At 36.4% G+C, this 12,835-nt stretch overlaps 1 pseudogene; it reads left to right on the forward strand.

Moving 5' to 3' along the window:
• The first annotated feature begins 430 nt into the window (after positions 1-430).
• On the forward strand, positions 431-3,605 carry LOC123936786 (annotated as a pseudogene).
• Positions 3,606-12,835: the final 9,230 nt, after the last annotated feature.

Below are 12,835 nucleotides of genomic sequence, written 5' to 3' on the forward strand. Positions count from 1 at the left end.
AGTGGGCAGAGATATGAACAGATATTTCTGCAATGAAGACATCCAGATGGCCAAAACACCCATGTAAAAATGCTCAACATCACTTGGCATCAGGGAAATACAAATGAATATCACAAGGAGATGCCACATCACACCAGTCAGAAGGACTAAAATTAAAAACCTAAGAAATAACAGATGTTGGCAAAGGATGGAGAGAAAGGGGTGCCCTCCTACATGGTAGGTAGGAATGCAATCCAGTACAGCCACCCTGAAAAATAGTCTGGAGGATTCTCAAAAATGTAAAAATAAAAAATAAAGCTACCATATGGCACAGAAATTGCACTACTGGGTATTTACACCAAATATCCAAATGTAGTGATCCAAAGGTGCATGTGCACCCCAATGTTATAACAGCAATGTCCACAATAGCCAAACTATGGAAAGAGCCCATATGTCCATTGACATATTAATGGAAAAAGAAGCTGTGGAGGTTGAGGAACCAGGTGGTAGGTAATAGGGAGGGCACGTACTGCATGGAGCACTGGGTGTGGTGCAACAACAATGAATACTGTTACACTGAAAATAAACAAATAAAAAATTCTATTAAAAAAAGATATGCAGTGGAATATTATGTAGCCATAAAAAAATGAAATCTTACTATTTGCAACAACATGGATGGAACTAGAGGATATTATGCTAAGTTAAATAAGTCAGTCAGAGAAAGACAATTACCATATGATCTCACCAATCTATAGAATTGAGAAACAAGGCAGAGGATCATAGGGAAAGAGAGGAAAAAATGAAACAAGAAGAAACCAGAGAGGGAGACAAATCAGAAGAGACTCAATCTCCCTCTCAAGAAACCAGAGAAGGAGACAAATCAGAAGAGGCTCAATCTCAGGAAACAAACAGGGTTGTTGGAGTGGGGGTGAGGGATGGGGTTCTGAGTGATGGAAATTGGGGAGGGTATGTGTTGTGGTGAGTGTTGTGTGAGACTGATGAATCACAGACCTGTACTTCTGAAAGAAATACTATATTATATATTAATAATAATTATAAAAATATTCACCTGGCTGCTTTCACTCTCATGTTCAGCCTTTGCTAATGGATGTAAAGTCTTATTAACTCACTAACCCCTCAGGGATCAGCAGAGGCAACAGACAGAAAAGCCCATCTCCCAGTTTTTCCCTGAAAAAGCCCTATTTGCATACCTTAAAGGCTGCTGCATGAGGAATAGCCTTCAAATTCAGCACACATCTAGCAACAGACTGAAATGCTCCCTGGAGTTCAGAGGGTGCTATCCTCAAGCTCACACTTTCACCCATTCCAGGTCACCACTGTCTCACCAGAATGATCTTGTACCCATGTCTGGCAGGCTGACTTTGGGGGCAGGTGCACGGGAGTCATAAAACTTGATCAGCTGGCTCAAATGTAACAAAAACATTATATGTTAGGCCACAAAAATGTCTAAATAAATTTTAAAGAATTGAAATCATATCATGCAAATTTCTTGCTTTGGTGCACAGATGTGTCAGAAGTGGTGTATTGTGAAGTAATAAGTAATACATATACTGGTCTCAGCTCCCAGTTTCTGACAGAGAGTCCCTAAAATCCTTATACATTCCTTAGTGAAAAGTGCACTAGGAGCATCTTTTGTTCTAATATTTTGTCTTTGACCCCAGTCCCTGACACAGGGCTCCTAAGACCTTGTAAATTCCTAAGTGATAAGAGCACTCTTTTATTCAAATGAGGTAATTCTAGGTGGGCTCCTAGAGGGAGGAGGGGGTAAACCAGGAAAACCACAGCATAATTGGAGCTTGGGATTTTTCAACCTCACCCCCCACTTCTTTAGAGGGAAGAGATGCTAGAACTGGAGCTAATATTGATCATGCTTCCACGAGAAAGCCTTCATAAAAACCTCAAAGATACAGGGTTCAGAAAGATTTCAGATTGGAGAACATATCCAATTCATCGGGGATGGTATACCCCTTATTCACCAATATAGAGCCTGCTATACTCCAAAACCAAATAGACCTTGTTTTACGAATCTCTTCATTTGGCTGTCCATATCCTTTAATAAACTGATAAATGTAATTTAGTGTTTCCCTGAATTTTATGAGCTGTTCCAGCAATTAATCAAAACCAAGGGGGAGGAGGTCACGAAAACTTCCAATTTTTATCCAAGTTGAACAGAAGCTATAGGTAACCAGAGGATGTACTACCTGTAATTAGCATCTGAAGTGGCATTTTATGAGACAAGAGCCCTTAACCTGTGAGACGTGGTGTTGTCTCTGCCACTTTCTGAGGGTGCACAGGAGAAGAATGAGGCACAAACACGTCAGGTGCAAGAGAAAAGGAACAGGGAGTGACAGTAGAGAAGACTGTCTCCCTGAACAACTCCTCAGTCTCATATATATTGGAAAGCAAGAAACAACCAATAAAGAAGCCAGAGCAAGTTATACATTGACCATGAGTCTTGTAGATAAGTAAGAAGAAAGGCTAAATATGTCTGGTCACATAGTACACGACCTGTAGAGAGTAAGCCCAAACAAAAGATTGTCTGACTAACTGCAGGCACCCTCTGGGAAGGGGGGATAAGAGAAAAACGAAGCAGATGGCATTCTGGCCTGAGTGAGCTGGTCTTCTACAGCTGTTTGGCTTCAAAGACCTATATCGTCCTCTCCCCTAGTGGCCTGTAGCCAGCACATGTTTTTCTTAAGTCTATATCTAAGCATGCTTAGTGGCTAGTATCATTTCTGATGGGTTGTATTTTAAATAGTACATTGTTCTGAGGGTTTTGGTTATAGTCTCCACGTAGCTAGCGTCAGAATTGAGCTAAATTTAAGGACACCCAGGTGATGTCACAGAAAGAAAAAATTAAGACTATCTCCATTTGCAGGTGACATAATATTATATATAGAAAAATGTAAAGACCCCACCAAAAAAAGAAAAAGAAAAAAACAAAAACCAGTTACAAGGGCTGTGTCTTGAGCATGAGCCCTTATGGGGACATACCAGCTTCCCCATGGGAAGGAGGCCGAGGCTACAGCCTGAGGGAGGACCTGTGTCTATTAGAGCCAGTGTGAGATGAGGAGAAAATTCTTCCCTGCTGCTCAGATAATCAAGAGTTTTGGCGGGACTTTTGAGTACACACCAAGAGACTGAGCAGCCAGACAAAAAGCACAGGCTAAGGCACTGAAATGGATTAATAAGGAATTTAGTGACTTGACCCATGACTCACCAGTACAACATTCTGCAGGTCTGGTTGAAGACTGCACATTTCATTGGCAAGCAATAATTGTGGGACCTAATGACAGCTCATATCAAGGCAGTACATTCTTTTTACCAATTAATTTTCCTGCAGATTATGCCTTCAAATCACCTAAGGTTGCATTTACAACAAGAATTTATCATAAATATTAATAGTAATGGCAGCATTTGTCTTGATATTCTAAGGTCACAATGGTCTCCTGCTGTCACTATTTCTAAAGTTCTTTTATCCATTTGTTCGTTGTTGTGTGATCCAAACCCTGATGACCCCTAGTACCAGAGATTGCATGGATCCATAAAACAGACAGAAGTACAACAGAATATCTTGGGAATGGATTCAGAACTATGCCATGTGATGCTACCTTAAAGTCAGAATAACCTGCATTAGAGCTGGAACAAACTTTAAATTACTGTTCCTTTTTTGTTTCTTTGTTTCATTTTCTTACCCAGCTGCTCCCCTATCAGACCTCATCTGTTTTAATTTTTTTTTGGCCTCCCTCCACCCATTCGCACGCTCTTCTGAGAAGACTTAAGTTCTTCCAGCATTGGACAGTAACTGCTTTTAGAAACTGGAAAGTAGTTACAAGAGAACAGTTGCCCAAGATTCAGAATTTTTTAAAAAATGAAGCATGTTTATTATGTGGCCAGTGTCTTCACTCTAACTTGATTATGAGACTAAAGCCATTCCTCACTGCTCTAACATGCTAAAGAAATCATCTGAGTGGGAGGGAGATGGAAGCTCAGATGTCACATCAAAGGAAACAGCATTATTCAAGCACTAGTCTTTTTTAAGCCTTCCACTGTTACAGATTTGAGGTTACATGATATATTTTATGCTTCTAACTGATGTGGCTGGAAAATAGGTATTGCATTGATAGCATCAGCAGAACAGAAAATGCAATGTATTTTATTCATGTCAATAGAGGAATGGCCTGTTTTTGTTCTACAGAGAATGAAAATTAGAAGTCAAACACCTTTGTATTCCAAAATAGGTCTCAAATATTTTGTAATTATCATTTAAATAGTAAGGAGGACTGGCACTATTAGTTGATCTGTCTTCCAATATGATTTTTAACATAGCACTGAATAAATGAAGCAAGTTGCTGATGGATGAGTGAGCAACTCTGCTAGTAACTGATTTATTTTTCTTCAATAAAGTTGTATACACTACAACAACAACAAACTACTAGAAGTTAAAAAATCAGTAAAATAGTATACAAAATCAATACACAAAAAGAAGTTGCATTTCTATACAGTAACATCAATGATCAGAAGGAGAAATTAAGCTCTTTTCCTCAGCACTGCCTGAAAAGGGAGAAGCCATCTCCTACTCAATATCATGGCCATCCACAGACCTCTGATGAAACCCAAGATCATTAAAAAGAGGACCAAGAAGTTTATCTAACATCAGTCAGACCTATATGTCAAAATTAAGCACACCTGGCAGAAACCCAGAGGCACCAAAAATAATGGACACAGAAGATTCAGTGGTGAGAACTTGACACCCAAATTAGTTATGGGAGCATCAAGAAAACAAAGCACATGATTCCCAGTGGCTTCTGGATATGCCTAGTCCACACATCAAGGAACTTGAAGTGCTGCTGATATGCAAAATAATGGCACCCAATGGTCTCCTCTAAGAACCAATAATGGTCCAAAGATGGTGCCCAATGGTCTCCTCCAAGAACCACAAAATCACTGTGGAAATAGCAGCACAGCTGGCCATCAGAGACATCAATCCCAAAGCAGGATGCACAGTTAAGAAAGTCAATAGACAGTTTATGTGCATGTTGTATATTAAAAAAAAAAGTAGATATTAAGAAATGACCCCATCTATAAGTCCATCAAGAAAAATAAAATGCTGGGGCACCTGGGTGGCTCAGTCAGTTAAACATCTGATTCTTGATTTCAGGTCAGGTCATGATCTCAGGGTCATGAGATCAAGCCCCTCATCAGCCTCCCACTCAGTGTAAGTCTGCTTGTGTCCCTCCCCTCCTTGCACTTTCACTCTCTTTCTCTCTCTCTCTCTCATGCAAATAAATAGAAATCTTTTTTTAAAAAAAAAAAAGGATAAAAAACTTAAATGTACTTAACTAGGGAGGTGAAAATCTATACCTTGAAAACTAAAGAGATTGATGAAAGAAATTGAAGAAGTCTCAAATAAATGGCAGATATTTCATGCTCATGTATTGGAAAAATTAATATTGTCAAAATATCCACACTGCCTTAAGGAATCTATAGATTCAATGCACTCCCTATCAAAATTCCAATAGTATTTTTCACAGAAATAGAACAAAGAATCCTAAAATTTGTATGAAACCACAAAAGATCAAAACAATGAAAGCAATCTTGAAAAACAAGTACAAAGCCAAAGTCATCACACTTCCTTATTTGAAATCATAGTTCAAAGCTTTAGGGATCAAAAAGTACAATACTGGCATTAAATCAGACACATAGATCAATGGAACAGGAGAGAAAGCCCCAAAATAAATTCACACATTTTTGGTCAATTAACTTAAGACAATGCAGCAAGAATATGCAATAGGCAAAGAACAATCTCTTCAATAACTGTTGTTGGGAAACTGGACAACCATGTACAAAACAAGAACATTAGACCCCTCTCTCACACTATACACAAAAATTATCCCAAAATGGGTTGGAAACTTAAATGTGAAACCTGAAACTTGAAAACATCAAGGAGGAAAACAGGAGATAAGCTCCTTGATATCGGTCACAGAAATAATTTTGGGGCTATAACACATAAAACAAAGGCAACAAAAGCAAAATTAACCAGTGAGACAACACCAAAATAAAAGGCTTCTGCACAGCAAAGGAAACCATCAAGAAAAAAAGAAAAGTAATTTATAGAATGGGATAAAATATTTACAAATTATATTTCTGATAAGGGGTTAATATCCAAAAATATATAAATAACTCATGTAACTTCATGCCAAAATAAGAAACGATCCAATTAAAATAATGGGTAGAGGAACTGAATAGACATTTCTCCAAGGAAGACATACAAATGGTCAACAGGTACATGAAAAGATGCTCAACATCACTAATCATCAGGGAAATGCAAAACAAAACAATGGGGTATCACCTCAGACCTGATAGAATGGCTGTTATCAGGAAGATAAGAGACCATATATTTGTGAGTGTTGGCGAGGGTATAAAGAAAAAGAAACCCTTGTACACTTTTGATGGGAATGTGTGTTGGTGCAGCTACCATGGAAAATACTATGGAGGTCCTTTAAATTTTACAAATAGAACTATCATATGACTCAGCCACCCAAGGAAATAAAATCACTACCTCCAAAAGGTATCTGCACTTCCATGTTTATTTTGGCATTATCTACAATAGTCATATCACGGGAATAATCTAAGTGTCCGTCAATGATGAATGCATAATGAGAATACAGTATGTATCTATATATACAGCTAGGACTCTTATTCAGCCATAAAAAAGAAGGAAATCCTTCCATTTGTGACAACATGAATGGATTTCGAGGGCATGATGCTAAGTAAAATAATCAGACAGAGAAGACAAATACTGATGATCTCATTTATATGTGAAATCAAAAATAATTGAACTCCTAGCAATGGAGAACAGAATGGTGGTTGCTAAAACTGGAGTTTTGGGGAAATGGGTGAAGGTGGTCCAAATACAAACTTTCAGTTACAACATAAACAAGAACTGGGGAGCTAATACACAGCATATTGACTTTAGTTAATGACACTGTCGTGTATATTTGAAAGTAGTTAAGAGAGCAGGTCTTAAAAATTTCATCACAAGAAAAAAAATTATATCTATATGAGGTGATGGATGTTAACTAAAATTATAGTAATCAATTCACTATGTGTACATGTACTGAATTATTAAGTTGTATACCTTATAATGTTATGTGCCAATATATCTCAGTAATACTGAAAAATGGAATTTTAAAACACCGACACTAAAAAAAAAGGGAAACAATATCAAAAACTAGTAAAAGAAAAAATAAAGCTCAGAATTAGAATACCGAAAAATAGAGAATAACAATAAAGCAAAATAACAGTACCAAATTGTGGTTCTTTCCAAATACCCACAAAACTAATAAGCTTTTAGCTAGATAGACACCCAAAAAAGAGAGACTCACATTTCTAAAATAAGAAATGAGATTGAAGATATTACTACTAATTTTATGTAAATAAAAAGGATCATGAGAAATGCTAATATAAATTGTACGCCAAAAAATGAGATAACTAGGTGAAAAGGACAAATTATTAGAAAAACATTAACTGTTTTAGACCCACAACAACAAAAATAGGGATTGAATTAGTAATCAAAAAACTACCACAAAGGAAAGTACAGGTCCAGGTGGATTCACTGAATGCTTCTACCAAGATTTTAAAGAAAAATTAATATTGTTTCTTTCTAAAAGTCCCCCAAAAAGTACAAGAAAAACACATGACACTAAATAAAACATGATACTAAAACCAAATAATGACATCACAAGAAAGCTATAGGTCAATATTCCTTATGAATATATGTAAAAATCCTCAACAAAATTATAACAAACCAAATACTTAACCATATAAAAAGAATTATGCACCAAAAAAATCAGAATTAATCCCAGAAAAACAAAGTGGCTTTAACATCTGAAAAATCAATAAATATAATACCACACACCAACAGAATAAAAGACAAAATAGCATGCTCATCTTAATAAATGTGAACAAATTCATTGTTATTTCATGAGCTCCAACAACCTTCATGATAAGAATACTCAGTAATCTAGGAATAGAACTGAACTTCCTCCAACTGAAAAAAAGCACCTACAAAAAAAACAAGCCAATATCATACTTAATGGTGAAGGACTTAAATGCTTTCTTTCACAGATAAGGAAAAAGACAAGAAAAGCCACCCTTTTCACTTCTGTTTAATGTGTTATGTAAGTACTAGCTAAAACATTAGACAAGAATGTGAAATAAAATAAATTCTAATTTGAAAAGAAGAAATAAAACTATCTTTATTGGCAGATGACATGATCATATGTAGAGAAAATCTAAAGGGTGCCACTAAAATAATTAGATCAGAACACGAACTAAGCAAGTTTTCAGGATACAAGATCAATATACAGAAATCAACTGCATTTCTATATATTTACAATGACCACTCCAAAATGGAATTAAGAAAACAATTCCTTATATAATACCACCAGGAAGAATAAAATAAAAATATATTTAATAAAAGAAATTCAAAATTGATACTGTAGAAAATGAAAATATTGGGAAAGGAAATTAAAGATAATCTATGTCCTTCCTGATTTAAAAGCCAGCTACCAACCTACAGTACTCAAGAGAGGGTGTGACAGGCAAAGGGACAGACATAAAGATCAATGGAATTGATTTTACAATCCAGAATAAATTCTTCTGGGAAAAATAATTATCCACATGTAGAAGAATGAAATTGGATCCCCCCCCACCTCACACCATATATAGAAATTAACTCAAAATGGATCAAAAATCTAATGCAAGACTTGGAATAATAATTTTAAAAGCTCCTAAAGGAAGCATAAGGACAATATTGTAACCTTGTATTGATCAATGGTTTCTTAGGTATAATACTAAAAGCACAAGCAACCAAAATTAAATTTATAGTAGTTGGAATTCATCAAAATTAAAACTTTGTGCTTCAAAGGACACCATCAAGAAAGTAAAAAGCAAAACAAAACAACAGCAAACCCCACAGAACTGGAGAATTATTTGCAAATCATGTCTGATAATGAGCTTGTACTGAAAACACATAACGAACACCCACAACTCAATAAGAAGACAAAAAATTCCAATAAAAAATGAGCAAAGTGGGCACCTGGTTGGCTCATCATTAAGCATCTGCCTTCAGCTCAGGTCATGATTCCAGGACCCTGGGACTGATCCAGCCACGCATCCCATTCCCTGCTTGGCAGGAAGCCTGCTTCTCCTTTCCCCTTCCCGTGCTTGTGTTCTAACTCTCTCTGTATTTCTCCCTGTCAAGTAAACAAATAAAATATTTCTTAAAAATAAGCAAAGTATTTAAAAGAAATTTCTACATGGAAGATATACAAATAGCTAATAAGCACATGAAAAAGAAATGCTCAACATCATTACTCATCAGAGAAATATAAGTCAAAACCACAATAAGATACAACCTCATGCCCAGTAGCATAGCTGTAAAGAAAAAGACAAATAATAAATAGTGTTGGCAAGAACTTGGGAAATTGAAATCCTCGTATGTTGCATCTGGGAATTAAAAGTGGTACAACCACTTTGGAAAACAGTTTGTAAATTCCTCAAAGATGACACACAGTTAACCATAATATCCAACAATTCCACTTCTCAGTATATACCCATGAAAAAGGAAAACATATCCACATAAAACTAGTGCATTAATGTTAATAAACATTATTAATGGCCAAAAATTAGGTAAAGGAAACACAAATATGTCTTGACTAATAAATAACAAAGTGTGTCTATCCTATGTAATATTATTTGGTAATAAAAGGGAATGAAGTCCTGATTCATGGTACAACAGAGATAAACCTTTAAAACACTTTGCGAATTTAAAGAAGCAGGTCACAAACACCACATATTCTGATTTCTTTTACATGAAGTGCCTAGAATAGCCAAATCTCTAGAGATAGAAAGTCGATTCATTGTTGCCTATGGCTGGAGAAATGAGGAAGTGGAGGGGAAATGGCTAAAGGGTACAGGCTTTTCTGCAGGATGATGAAAATGATGTTTTCGTGGTTGCACAATTCTGCAAATATACTATGAACCACTGAATTGTACATTACAATTGGCCAGCTGTAGGATATGTGAATTGCATGTCAACAAAGTCCAAGTTTTTTTAAAAAACAAAACAAAAATCTCTGAACACGGATATCTAAAAAGTCCTGATTCACGTGTATAATTATTTCTAATTCTTCTTCCGCAACTTTATTCAGAAAGAATTGGCAAATACAATTGTGTATATATGAAGCATACAGCATGATGAGTTGATATAAATATTATGAGGTGATATAAATATTATGGAATAATTACCAGGATCAACCTAAGATCTGTGGGGTTCAGAGACTCCGGCAGAACTGTTTGCCAGTGACAGAGATGCTTGGTCACAGGCTTGGTGAGCTCAGATTATACCAGGGGGCCAGGGAGATGGAAGTGATTGAGCGCTTTTCTGAGGGTGCACTGTGGAGTGGGGCCCCAAGCTCTCGGCTCCTCCAGGCCTGAGATTGGGAGGCCGCCATTTTCATTCCTGTCCTCCAGAACTCTACAAAAGCATTCAGGGAACAAATCTCCCAAAAGTGAACCTCAGCGGATTACTTAGCCTGGCCCCTGGTAAGAGTGGTGTAACTCTGTCCCCAGCAAACACACTTGAGAATCACTACAACAGGCCCCTCCCCCAGAAGATCAGCAAGAAATCCAGCCAAGACCAATATTCACTTAACAAGGAGAACAGCGGAATTCCAGGGGGGGGGGGGAAGCAAAGCATGGAATTCATGGCTTTCTCCCCATGGTTCTTTAGTCTTGCAAAGTTAATTAATCTTTTTTTAATTTTATTTTTTTCTTCTGCTAAATTTATTTCTTAACTTTTACCCTTCCTCTTTTAACGTTTTTTTAACTAGTTTATCTTAATACCTTTCATAAAAAAAATTTTTGAACCTTCATTATTACAGTCATATCTTATCCTTCATTGTATCTAACTATATTTTTTGTATACACATAGGGGTTTTTCTTCTAAAAAATTTGGAGTATAACTTCTTATATTAGATCACAATACACCCTAAATCTAACACAGGGCTTGTTCTATTCTCCAGGCTGAGCAAATTCTCTCCACCTTCTTTTTCTTTATTCTCCCAACCAACTTACTGTAGCAACTCCTTTTTTTAGAAATTTAATTTTTTTTCATCTTTATGTTCATATTCCTACCTTCATTGTGTTTACCCTTGTATACGTTTTTCATTCCTTAAAGTTTGGGAAGTAGTTTCTTCTAAGAGACCAAAATGCTCCCAAAATTAAGGAAGTAACCCTGTTCTAGTCACAAATCTAATATATAAATATATATTTTTTCTTGTTTATATTTTTTCTTTATTTGTTTTCTTTTTTTAATTTTTTTTTCTCTGAACTTCTTTTTATCCTCCTTCTACTCCCACGATTTAGGGTCTCTTCTGATTTGGTTAAAGCACATTTTCCTGGGGTCTTTGCCACCCTTTTAGTATTTTATTTGCTCCTTCATATATTCTTATCTGGACAAAATGACAAGGCAGAAAAACACACCACAAAAGAAAGACAAGAGGCAATACCGAAGGTTAGGGAACTAATCAATACGGACATGAGTAATACGTTAGATCTAGAGTTCAGAATGATGATTCTCAACGTTCTAGCCAGGCTCAAAAAAGGCATGGAAGATATTAGAGAAACACTGTTGGGAGAAATAAAAGCCCTTTCTGGAGAAATGAACTAAAATCTAACCAAGATGAAATAAAAAAAGCTATTAATGAGGTGCAATAAAAAATGGAGGATCTCACTGCTAGGATAAATGAGGCAGAAGAAAGAATCAGTGATATAGAAGCCCAAATGACAGAGAATAAAGAAGCTGAGCAAAGGAGAGACAAAAACTACTGGATCATGAGGAGAGAAATCAAGAGATAAGTGATACCATAAGATGAAACAACATTAGAATAACTGGGATTCCAGAAGGAGAAGAAAGAGAGAGGAGAGCAGAAGTTGTATTGGAGAGAATTACTGTAGAGAATATCCCTATTATGGCAAAGGGAACAAGCATCAAAATCCAGGAGGCACAGAGAACGCCCCTCAAAATCAATAAAAATAGGTCCACACCCCGTCACCTAATAGTAAAATGTACAAGACTTAGCAACAAGAGAAAATCCTGAAAGCAACCCAGGACAAGAAGTCTGAAACATACAATACTAAAAATATTAGATCGGCAGCAGACTTATCCACAGAGGCCTGGCAGGCCAGAAAGAACTGGCATGATATATTCAGAGCACTAAATGAGAAAAACATGCAGTCAAGAATACTGTACCCAGCTAGGCTATCATTGAAAATAGAAGGAGAGATAAAAAGCTTCCAGGACAAACAAACACTGAAAGAATTTGCAAACACCAAACCAGATCTACAGGAAATATTGAAAGGGGCCCTCTAAGCAAAGAGATACCCTAAAAGAAGTAGACCAGAAAGGAACAGAGACAATACACAGTAACGGTCCCCTTACAGGCAATACAATGGCACTAAATTCATATCTCTCAATAGTTACCCTAAATGTAAATGGGTTAAATGCCCCAATCAAAAGACACAGGGTATCAGAAAGGAAGAAAAAACAAAACCCATCAATATGCTGCCTACAGGAAACTCATTTAAACCCAAGGACACCTCCATATTTAAAGTAAGGGGGTGGAAAACAATTTACCATGCTAATGGATAATGAAAGATAGTTGGGTGGCAATATTTATATCAGAGCAATTAGATTTCAAGCCAAAGACTATAATAAGAGATGAGGAAGGACACTATATCATACACAAAGGGTCTGTCCAACAAGAAG

The sequence above is a fragment of the Meles meles genome, chromosome 2 (assembly GCF_922984935.1).
Source record: "Meles meles chromosome 2, mMelMel3.1 paternal haplotype, whole genome shotgun sequence".
NCBI lineage: Eukaryota > Metazoa > Chordata > Mammalia > Carnivora > Mustelidae > Meles > Meles meles.